The sequence below is a fragment of the Tympanuchus pallidicinctus genome, unplaced genomic scaffold (assembly GCF_026119805.1).
Source record: "Tympanuchus pallidicinctus isolate F22 unplaced genomic scaffold, pur_lepc_1.0 scaffold3, whole genome shotgun sequence".
Taxonomy (NCBI): Eukaryota; Metazoa; Chordata; class Aves; order Galliformes; family Phasianidae; genus Tympanuchus; species Tympanuchus pallidicinctus.
In genome coordinates, this window is record NW_026294747.1 from 64950432 (window position 1) to 64962746 (window position 12315).

Consider the following 12315-nt stretch of genomic DNA (forward strand, 5'->3'; position numbering starts at 1 on the left):
TTTAGCAGGGTTTTGCCTAACACCGCAAGTCTGTCAGATGTGTTGGCTCAAGAACTTAATCCTTGGATTTACAGCTCCTTTGCTGAGCACTGAGGCAGATGGAGGTGGAGGGGAGGTGAAGGTGGTGAGCAGCATTCCCCGTTTTGAGGTGATTGATGGGTGGATGCACAAACCCTAAAGTTTGCAGACAAACCCAAGCCCAGGTAGCTGAGTGCTGACCTCCCAAGTCTGTCCCTGTCCTCCCAGCTGGAGAACCACAAGGAACATTGGCATGGACACCCAGGGTGGAAACTGTAGAAACATAGAATCATACAATCGTTTCTGTTGGACAGGACTCTTTAAGATCATCTAGACCAACTCCCCTGCAATGAACAGCAAGCATTCCCCAGACAGAAGGGAAAACCTGTAAGTGGCTGCTTGGGGACAGTCCTCAGGCTGGTGTCACCCTTTTTAGCACTCAAAAATATAAAACTTGCTATTGAAAAACATGCATTTGGCAGAAGCATTGCTGTTGGTGAGGTGTGAAGGCTGGTGAGGTGGTGGTTTCCTTAAAATGGGCCGCAGAAATTATGTTCATTCAGCTGCTAGATTCCCCTATGTGCTGTATTGTTTTGTTCTGTTTCAAAACACCATTTTGCTCTGCCTTCTTTCCACTCCTTACAAACAGTCTGTGCCAGGGTGGTTAACACCTAAACAACTTTTTAGCTTCTGACACCTACTACACACACCCTTTGGACCCCCAGACCTCCTTGTGTCCACTAGGTCAGTGTATCTCCAGATGTAAGGATAAAATGGCAGCAGCTGCTGATCTTCAGCTCTTGCTTTTCACACTATTTACTACGCAATATTGGTGTATTAAAATATTGCACCTAATCATAATTAACAATGATACTTAGCAACGTCTATATGGCTCTTCACACCTTTGAAGTGCTGTGCAAACACTCATTAATTAATCTTTGCTTTGGGGATTCTGTACACCAGCCTCTTACACAGTGCACCAAAAGCCGCTCCCCAGGCATGGAGCCACTCTTAGTGGGATGGGCTGAGGGCTGCCCATGGAGATGGAAACTGCTCCCCCAGGAAAAGCTCAGCTCTGTACATCCAGAAGGTACTCAAAGCTGTTCCCAGGGGAGACATAATAGCGAAACCTTGCAGGAATAGACGATACAGACTGGAGAAGGAGAAATGATAGGGATGCCCTTGGTCCCCAACACTTGTGCTGGTCCAGCTTGGCAGCCATCTAATGATGGTTGGTGCCACCTAACAATGGTTGGTGCCTTTCTTGGGTCAGCCCAAATCCCATGTGCTCATGACCTGCATTCCTCACAGCTTGCCTGAGGATGGGAGTGAGGAAGGATGGAAAGGTGGTGGTGGAGACAACTGGTGGACCTGGTTCATAGGACCCACTTCAGGGGTGCAGCACAGCACTGCCCCACAGCTTCCCTATGTTCAAACTTGAGCCCTGGTGGGAGTTTCTCTCTGGTTTGTATTTTGGAGGTGAACGGAGGTAGGATTTTGAGTCTCATTCAGCAGTGTGTGTATCTCTGCCTGGAAGAAATGCATCTTTTCTCAGCTTTTCACTGTCTTGCTCTGAAATCTCCACTCCCATCCCTCTGCAGAGCTCAGTAACAGCTTGCTTCATCTTCCTACTGTCAGCACTCTGCTTCGACCCTTTAATCAGAGGACTTGGCTTTTATCTGGAAGACATATGCCTTAGGTGTCTTGTATAAGGTGCCACACAAAGCAAATTCAGCCAGGCCTGCCAATAACACATCATCTTACCAGATGGGGATAAACAGACTTGAATTCATTTACTCCGTTTTCTCCGCTCAGTATTAGCAAGCACCAGAGAAAAGGCTGTTACAGGCTCTGTGTAACATCTCTGGGTACTGGGATTTTGTTCTTTGCATTTGAGGAGAGCTCAGGTCAGACTCATAGCTTCTTTTTAACAGACACGGTTGGCATTAATAAAGCGAGACGCTTTTTGCTACTTCATCCCTATGACATTGTAGGTACCAAAAATGAATGGTGTCAAGGAGGGTTTTTTTTTTTTTTATCTCAGAGAAATCTCAGATGTGCTTTTTTTTTTTTTTTTTTTTTTTTGTGCAATTCAGATAAAACAAGACCCCCTAGGTGAAGATAAATGGCTTATGTTGAATCTTCAATGGAGAAGTGACCAAGCTCATTTTTTTTTTCCTTTGGTGACCTCAGCAAGATTGATATCTAGATCTCATCAGCTGAAGTGAAAGAGTTATTATTACAGAGCCTGGAGCAGAGCTGACATATCTGCAATGAATGAAGTAGTTTCTGGCTTAGGGAATTCAAATAACCAGGCCAGGGACACACTGTATATAGAAAGAGCAGAGATACCAGCATTCAGACCCACGACACAGATCTCAGTCAAAAGATCAGAGAAACACATCTGAGGAGAACAGATTTTTTTCCAAAAGTGTTAATTGGAATTTTTGGTATTGTCATCATTCTCTCTCTTTTCTTTCAGTACTTTTTAAAGCCACTAATATTCTCTAGGTTTCCTCCAGCAAAATTAACTATTTTTCTCCATGGGAAATTTAAAGAGAATATTCTTAAAACATTCTTGCAAAGATTGATCACGCTCAGAAAAGACAAAGATGGAGATAGTTGCTTGAGTGCTAGAGGAGGTATGTCCCACTGAACAAGGCCAACTTATTCCCTGGGTTATGCTCTCTGCCTTGGGCACACTAGGTATACAACTGTAAGACATGGCCATGGAGGCACGCTACTACAATTATAAGACATGGGCATGCTCAGAAAACCCCCAATAGGAGCATCCTTAAGGGGTGGGTGGCAAGGCTTTGTCTTCATTATTGGGAACAGGTGATCCAGAAAGTGGCATCCACCCCCACATTGTCCTGGAATTTGCACAAAGGACAATCATGAGAAGCTTGTATTTTAAATAAAGTGAAGAGTGCCCATTTGCTGATTGGGATTACAGGCACACACAGATTAAGACCCTGATCAGACACCCACTGAAGTGAACGAGGGGAAAAAAATTGCTACCAGCATCAGCGAGCATATGGCACTCCCAGATTCAAGGTCAGATGGATAACGTGCGACATGGCTGATATTTCACACCCCTGGAGAATGCATTAACCCTGCTTGGAAATAGTCACATTTGCTCACGTACATTAGCCTGAATTTAGGAAGAAGCAGGTCTGTGATCACGCTGCCTGTCAGCTTCAACACAAATTGACAGAGTGAAAGAGATCTCAAAGACCGTGAAACTTGAGGAGCTTAATTAAAATCAACATCTGGGCAAATTAAAGGCGAGAGACTGAAATGAGTGCCTCTGCAGACAAAGACGCAGGCAGCACCTTGCTGCTGAACATCTGCCTCTGCCCCCTGGGGCTTTGCAAGGACCAGGATATCCAGCAGGGACAGCACCATCCACATCCTTCATCCCTGCTCACAAAGCTGCTGTTTCCCAGATGAGCAAATAAATGCATTTGTGTATGAAGAACTGGGATCCTGTTTAAGGACATACATACGTGTGTTGGGAAAATGATGTGTAAAAATGAAATTGAATCCTCCCCCTCCCCCCCAAAAAAAGCCAAATAGGGCACTCTTCTCCTTTACAGACTTCTTGTTTTTCATTTTGTTACTGTGCACGCAGGGCTCTCAGTTCAATCAGACTGTCCACAATGGTCTTTTTTGAGATGTACCACCACATAGCTCAGCCCTGGGCCTCCTTAATCTGATACAGCAGGGTGGTGAAAATAGGCAAGGACAGATGTTCAAATGCTTCTGCTTTGGCAACAAGAGGAGCAAATGTAGTGAAGAGGTCAAGGGCCAGGAGAAGAGAAACGGAAGAAAGGCCACAGCTTTCAGTGAAGAAAAGTACCACAGCTCAGAAACTGCATGGAAGCAAAATAATGAAGTCAAGGACCTCACATGCTTCTGCTGCAGCTGGAAAACACTTAAGCCTGAAAGTCGGATTTAGATCTGTCACAATAACACTATGCATTTCAGATTGATTGAATTATAACTCACAGGTGCTCCCCGCTCTGTGCATTTCATCTTTCTTCCCTCCACAACAGGCTTTAAACTCCTGCTCACAGACAGATGAAAAAGATTGCTTCCTTGCATTCTCCTTAACACCACTAGGTCTCCATCGCGTTCATAAACAACTATTTTAGCGCGTAGTGCTCTGCAGAGGAAATCCAACCACCGTCAGTGCTGGCTGTTTTGATGGACTGAGTAAACATGATATTTTGGTGACAGGTAATTTTCATACTCAACTGATTAATTCCAGAACACAGGAACAATGGGCTTTTTCAGCTGCTGAATAATGCATGTATGGCATTGCAACTGGTAAGCAGCAGGGTTCCCGGTTAGCGATAGAAATTCACACACCCATGCTATTTTAATAAGCTATCACTGGTAAAGAAGTCTATTTACGTTATTCATCTCCAACATTTGCACAAACATGTCAACTGGGGAAGTGTGTGGGGGGAGGTAGGAGGGAAAAATGAGGTCATATTCATATACACTTTCTTAGATGTTTGATTTATGTAAGACTTAAAATTAAGCAAAAAGCTTGCTTCCACAGGAAAGAAATCATCATAACCAACACCTGGAACCTGGAATATATGAACACAATGGAAATGGACAGTAGCAGAGAAAAACAACAGAACAAGAGGCTCCTAGGCTCCTACAGAGTTTGAGGAGCCAAAGCCATTCCGGGTTTCAGTCACTTAGCTTGTTGCTGGCTCTGGTTCCTATTAACCCTTATTTAGGCTCAGTGGAGATCTTATCATTCTCTACAACTCCCAGAAAGGAGCTTGTGGTGAGGTGGGGTTCAACCTCTGCTCCCTGGTAATAGTAACAGTATGAGAGGTAATGGCCCCAGGTTGCATCAGGGGAGGTTCAGGCAGGATATTAGGAAAAAATTATGCTCAGAAAGAGTGTTAATGCAGTGGCACAGGCTGCCCAGGGATGTGATGGAATCACCATCCCTAGAGGAATTCCAGAACTGTGGAGATGTGGCCAGTGGGTACGGTGGGAATGGGCTAATGGCTGGACTAGATGGCCTTAGTTGTCTTTTCAAACCTTAATGATTCTATGAACTTATTCTCAACCCTCTGGAACCGTTTGAACAGTGTCTTTCCTCATCACTGTCTCCCATGAACAAACCATGAGCTCCCAGAGGAACCAGAATTCACAGGTTTCCCAGCTCCACTTTTGCACTGTATTTGAATTTGGGTTGAGGGTCACCAGGATGGAAATCAGGGCCACTCCTTGGGTTGTGAATGCATAGACATCAAAAAGAAGGAATACACTCTTGACTGTGGGATCGAGCAACAGACTCACTCTTAAGCTTTGCTGTGCTTTGAGATAGATGATTCTTTAACTGTCACTAGAGACCTACTCAATGCTGAACATGTGTAGAAGTCTACTTTTCCAGACTCTAATTAATATTGATCAAAGGAGCGATTCATTTGCAAAGGTAGAAGCGTCTAGTATTGTTAGAGGCTCTGGGGTATCCTGCAAGGTTTCCAGCTGACACTCCAGAGGGGTGCAGGTTTCCCATAGGGTAGTGTTTGCCAGTCCCAAGGGGTATCTTGGATACTCAAGTGTATTAAAGACGACACCAGATGCCTATGTTTAGACAGCTACACCACACCCTTGACCTCATTGACTATAATGGGAGCTTGGACAGCTGGACATCTAAATTTGTGTGCTTTAGTCTGCAAGCTGAATACTTCCCCCCAAAACGTCAGTCTCCACATTTTTGCTGTAACAGGTCACTATAAGCCAGATTTTCAAGAAAGCAGCTCCTATTTTGGCATCCGCACAACTGCCAAACTTACAAGTGTGATCAAAGGTGAGGCTGAGTCCCTCTGAAGAGAAGGAGGCTTGAGCAGGTCAGGTTGATCTACTACACTATAGAACCATGGAATTATTAAGGCAGGAAAAGACCACTAAGATCACCTATCTGGCACCACTCCCATTGAGCCATGCCCCCCAGTGCCACCATCTCCTCATGTTCCAGCTTCATGTTCCAGCTTCTCAGTTCAAAAAATGAAAGTAAAAGGGAGTCAGAAGACATATTTACAAACCTGAAAATCCTAAACACGGGAAGTCAATGTGTGTGCAAAGGACCTCTGCACATGCAGCAGAGGAGACACAGCCACAAACGGTTCCACGTCCCTCCAGGCAATAGCACTGATAGAGATGCGCTAATTGTTCCTTTTCTGTGTCTTTGTGTCTTTTACTCATATCTTTATGACATAAAATTATTTTGAAGTGAAAAACAGACTGGTCTGCCCTAACCAGTTAATCTCATACACAGCTTCCGCTTTCTTTTATTTTTCCAGTTGGGATCTAGTTGCTGGTGCAGTTTTATCCCTTATGATCTCATGCTCAACTTTTCATCCGTGTGGTAAGTTTTGCAGTCAGAATACTCCCTATCCCAAATTTCGTCCTCCTCAGCTGCTTGGGAGGTTTCCCTCACCCTTTTCAGAGCACTTCTAAGAAATTATGGGAATAGATTTTCCTCTCTTTCAGAGAGCAGTATTGTTTCCCAAAAGAGCATAAAAATGGTATATACATATTTTTCAGGACACGACTATTACACATCCATCCAACGACTTATATCATTATGCTAGAAGCTTTGAGCTTTTTTTTTTTTTTTTTTTTTTTTTGGCTTTGTAAATAGAAAAATATCCCCAAATCTTTGCTGTGGGACACCCTGGTGTGTATTAAGGTACGTGGGGGTGCCCAGCTACGGGAGGAAGGAGGTGGAGCCCCAACATCACATTGTGCAATGTATTATTTCAGCCTCTCTGGAGGCTAGTAATTGCATGTGTCTGAAGAACTTTAAGGTAACCCGCGTCCAGGGTAATGGCTGCATAAGGAGACCAACTGGCAGAACACATTGAACCAATTTTCTTCCAACCTCCCCTAAGTTTTTCTTTAAAAGCCTTTCCCCTCAGTCTGGAGAGAAGCATGAGGAATTTGCCTGAGCTTTTCTGGGAAACCAGGGGAGGAGGAGGAGAAGCTGTGATGGTTACAAACCTCTTTTCCCTGTTGTGGTTGTCTTTTCTCCCTCAGCCCAATTGTAATTAAACTTACTGTTGCACCCACTGTGCTAGACACTAATGGGAAACTGCAAATAGACATTCTTACACTTCAGGGACTATATGCCAAAAAGATAAGAGCAGAGAGTATTATTCTCCTGTTTGTGCAACTGTGGTAGGCAATGGGGATTTATAAAAAGTTATTTGCCAACACTTTCAGCCAGCTTTTTAGTGTCTGTGGGAAGCAGGGCGTTTACCCCTCTCAAACAAAGTCGTAAAGGAGCTGATTTTGTCAGGACTCATTCTGGTTGTTTGCTGTGAGACACCACAGATGTGTGGTTTTCTGCACTTTGGTTTCTAATACTCAAACCTAAGTCAACCTGGCTCAACTTTTCTGACTGTTGAGTACCCACACAGTCTATAATGTAATTCCCCCTATAGTGCCTCACAGAACACTGCTCTGCAGTGCTGTGAAGGAGCAAAGGGAGGTGAAGGAGAACAGAAAAGAAAGTTATTTTGAGCACAAAGCCTCTAGGCAGATGTAGCTTGTAGAACTATCACATTCGGCCCGAGTTACTGGAGCAAATCAATACTAATTATTTTAAGGCTGTGGCCTTATGTTGGGGCTGCTCAGAGTACTCACAGTGATTTTTTATTTTTTATTTTTTGCTTCTTTTGTAAATTGGCAGTATGAGCCACTATCGCAGCATGCAGAGCAGGGATGCTGCAGGGCAAAGAGATGTCCAACCCACTGCTCTCAAGCAAGCATAGCCAGCTTGCTGGTGCTGATGGAAGATGGATTTTCTGTTGTGAGAGAATCCCCCAAATTCCCCTTCCTCATGGGCAGGACTATGTTTTGGCTCCTTACTTTGGAAGAAAAGGAGAAAACAAACACAGCTGTTTGTGGTATTTCCACTTCCGCTTAAGACTGAGTTTAAAACAATGAGTTTCCTTAAGCTCTCACCCCAGAGGTTGCCCATAACAAATCTGATAGCTCTCTTGTGAAGGCTGATGCTTCAGACCCCAGTACTGTCCAACACAGCATCCACGAGGTTTGCTACTCACCCATACTTGGCCAGAGAACACCACAAAACTAGTCCACAATGTCCATCCCCCTGTATTTTTCCTAACTTCCAAGAGCTTCTGTATCCCTTCTGCTGTCTGAGATCTTCAAGCAAGAGAAGCTCAGAAAAGCAAGTGCTTTGCAAGTCAGTTCCTGTAAGGGTTCTTCCTTATACAATACAAGGGAATGCAGGCTGCAATCCCAGCACCCCACTTAGGAAATCACAAGTATAGTGTAGCTGGCTTTGATGCATGACATAGGTCTGGGAAGGGCAAGGGTAACCAGTAGGTCAACCATAAAAATCAGTGCAATGATATCCAGCTACCATTTAGTTTCTCCATTTTGCAGGAGGAGTTATAATGCTTTTCTCTTACAAAGACTCTTCCCAGCATTGATTTTATTTTTCTTGATTTAGTGGATGGAACAGGAAACATAAAATATTATTTCCTTTCATTCAAAATGAAATATTTCTTTCATTGCCTGTTCTGGTTGTTTTTATTCTATTTTATTTTTATGGGCTTTTTTTTTTTAAAAAAAAAAGTTACTTTCCCATACAAAATTCTGATTCAAAATGTAAAGTCTTAGTTTTTCAAAGAGCAAGATGCAAGACTGCAGTCTTTCCAAATGCATTTTTCTTACATACTTCGGGGTTGGAAAACCTTGAAAATATGGCATGATTTCACCAAGTCTCAGGTTAACCAAAAACAACTTGTTTATGGCAAGTGAACTACTGTCTGAGAGCTTGCTTCACTGAGCTCCGTTCTCTACCAACCCTCTTTGTCTTTTTAGATTTGAAATTCTTCAGGGAAGGGACTGACTTCCCGTTTGCACAGGGGAGAGCACTTTGAAGATAAAAAATTGTTAGAGCAGTGCTAAGTATTGTGTAGCCTCAGAAGAATGTGTTATCAGCTTACAAAGCCACTTTGAAAAGTAGCATACACTCAAAGGCACTGACATCTATCTGTAAAAAGAGGAAAAAAAAGTGTAAGTGGGATTTACTGTCTTCTGTATAGCTTTCTCCTAGACCTTGACTGCACGAAACATACTGCAAGTCAGACAGTTTTTTGCAGTAATAACTGCTCTTGATGAAACTTGTTTTGAGAATTTAGTGGAAGCAAAGGGATGACAAAGCTTCCTACACTCAGATCCAAAAGACCTCCTCAGGTCACAGCAGATCAGCCCAGACTTTACAGAAGCATTGTCTGCCCAGAGAGTTTGTGAATGCCTCATCTTCAAAGGTGCTCAAGGCCAGGTTGGGGCCCTAAGTAGCCTGAACTGGTACTTGATCCAGCAGCTGGCAATCCTGCCCCTGGCAGTAGGTTGGAACCAGGTATCTTTGAGGTCTCTTCCAACTTAAGCCATTGTATAACCAATGAATGTACAGATATTATAGTCAGGAAATAAACCACAGAGTTCAGCAATTATTATACCAAAAATAGAATAGAGAGAATGCTTACCCATATCCTGAGCTCAGTATGAAACTTCAGAGGAGGAGATCTCCAGAAGAGATCTTTCCCTGCTGGCAGTCAGCCCTTAAATGGGTCTAGGAAGGTAAGCCTCTGGCAGCACAGGTGAATTGCCTTCACCTGTGCTCTCAGGGCTGACTCATTGCTCTCCTCAGGTGATCAATCAGAGGTTCAGGCTGTGATTCAGCAGTTCCCATACAGCCATTCTATCTATCATGGAGCTCATCAAGTTGTATCAGCTACTGCTGATTTTCGGGAAAGTCCAACTCTTCTCAGAACTGATATTCCTGAGAGCATTTTGGGGGGCTTTTTCCAGTGGATATCAGTACAGCAAACTGAATTATCAGCACAAACAGCTTCAGAGCTGGACACAAACTGAACTGAATCAGCTCCAACTGTGCTGTATTGTTTTTCTAAGAAAAGATCTTCCTACTTCTCCCTTTCTGGCTGGACCACCTTTTAAAAAACTCCACGAATGATTGGTATTTCAAAATCAGCAAAATATAAAGCTTGTTGCTGACATTCCCAGTCTTCTCCACGCCTCTATACCATGTCCTGGAGCTTGAGTGGTTGAGCGAGGTCCTACTGCTCCTCTTCAGGGCTCATCAGCCCAACTAAAATAGAAGTCCCTTATACAGCCATTGCAAAACACCTCCACTCTTCATTGTTCTTGCCCTACTCCTTAGAAAGCCTGCCATCCTAAGAAGTCATGTGAATACCTTCCCTATGCACACACATTTTTTGCTTCTCCTCATTTCTATTTGAGGATCACAAACACCCTTTCTCTTCACCACATCACTAGTTTGATAGGAGCCCAATACATTGGAGACCCTGTAAAGATGACTTCCTTAGCAGAACTAAAAATAAGCCTGCAAATCTATGAAGCTCTAGCACAGGCGAGAGCACGGAACATCACCTTTGAAACAGCAGATACACCTCAGTATCTCCATTGCATGGAGCCCTGTGACCCTTGGTGAACCTGGTAGCCTCCCATCTCCAAAAAGGATCCATGCACTTAGAGGAACATGGGGGAATTAGCTGTAAAACAATAACAACCCTTCTGAATCATAAATTCTTGACAAAGCACCATGCCGAGCACCTATTATTGTAATTATTAGTAGTATTTTAGCTCCATAGCTTCACATTCTGGAGCAAGAAAAGAGCTGAACGTGAGTCTGTGGAATAGCTCATCAAATAGAGTTTCTGAAGACTACTTCATCTGTACTTTTTTGGTCTCAGCAAAAAAGGCTGATGTGGCGCTGAGGGACATGGTTAGAGGGCATGGTGGTGACGGGTTGATGGTTGGACTAGAAAAATTTAGTAGTCTTTTCCAACTTTAATGACTCTCAGATGACACACCTTCCACCAAAGACCTGCTGTCTGTTTCCTGTGCCTGGAGCAGTAACTTTGACTAATCCTTGTTCAGATTTAACTCCTGACTTGTACAGACAGGAGAGGCCTTTGCAGCCTCCCAGGATCACTCCCTTCTCCTTATTGCTCAGTGGGAGCTTTCAGAGCCATCAGTATGCACCTAATGACATGAGGTTTTCAGAATACTGCTGCCCACAGATGCCAGCTGAACTCCCAGCTGCTCTTTGAATCACCTTTTGCACTTAAAGCTTTCTGTTATTCTTCCCAGCAATATGCAATGTACATGGAATGCTTCCCAGTTGAAAACCCCAAACACCTCACAGAAGGTCAGCAGCAGAACATCATTCTACCATGGGGAAAATGCAGCACAGAGAGCATGGAAGCCTCAACTAGTGTCACCAGACTCCCAGTTCAATGTAAGCAGCTGTCAGCCATAACATTTCCCTTTCTTTCAAGCCACACATACTGCTGCCTCAGAAGGTGACTGTAAGATTCAAGGATACCACGGGATGTCCCTATGCTACAGAAGATGTTTTCAGGATGTGTGAAATATTCTCTGGGGTATATGCACAGATAAGTTTTTATTTCTGTTTGCTCAAATCCTATTGCTGCACCACACTGACTCCATGTGGTACTGGGAAAGGGAAGGGAATCCAGGTGAAGGAGGGATGACTGTGATGGACAGAGCTCAGAGAAAAAAGTCCATGAACAGCAGTGTGCACATCAGACATTCCTTTACTCAGAGCACATGCTCATGGCATTCGCTGAACATGTCCAACTACAAGTGTTTGGATATTGAGCTACTGGAAGACAAAAGCTGTTCTGTAGAATTCACTTCAGCTCATACTGGGAGGGGGAGTTAAGACCCTTGAAAGTGATTTGGAAAGTTAATTCCAGCTTGGATTTTCTTTAATTGTTTGGTTTATTTTCCCTTATTTATTTGTGTACGTGTGTGTAGTTACTGTTTATGCAATCACAGCTTGTGTGTTTTCACCCCAAATAACTTTTGAAACCAATGGGCACTACCCACCAACTACAAAAGAGACGAAGCGTTCCCAAACCAAAGTGGTTTCTCTGTATTTCTTAAAAATAGGCAGCCAGGTAGCTGGGAGAGCACCAAGCAGAAGGAAGAGCAGAGACCCCCAGCCAGTGTTAGACATGAGAGAGGCCAAACAGAGACACACACAGATATACATACAAACAGATGCCTCTTTCAATGCCCTAAGTGTTGAAAAACCCTGACTTTGTCCCTGTGCCAGAGAATCCAAAGAGCAGGCACAAACCCTGGAAATGAGGCTGCTTTGATCCCACTGGAGCTGAATCACTGATCTCCTGAGGAATTTGCCCTTCTGAGGCT

The 12315-nt window shown here is 43.7% G+C and overlaps 1 long non-coding RNA gene across 1 annotated transcript; it reads right to left on the reverse strand.

Moving 5' to 3' along the window:
- Position 1: 1 nt before the first annotated feature.
- On the reverse strand, positions 2-10596 carry LOC128085569 (uncharacterized). The gene is made up of 3 exons (XR_008209017.1): positions 9579-10596; positions 4030-4186; positions 2-3507 (listed from the first exon to the last, which is right to left on the reverse strand). It is a non-coding gene; the product is annotated as an uncharacterized LOC128085569 (long non-coding RNA).
- Positions 10597-12315: the final 1719 nt, after the last annotated feature.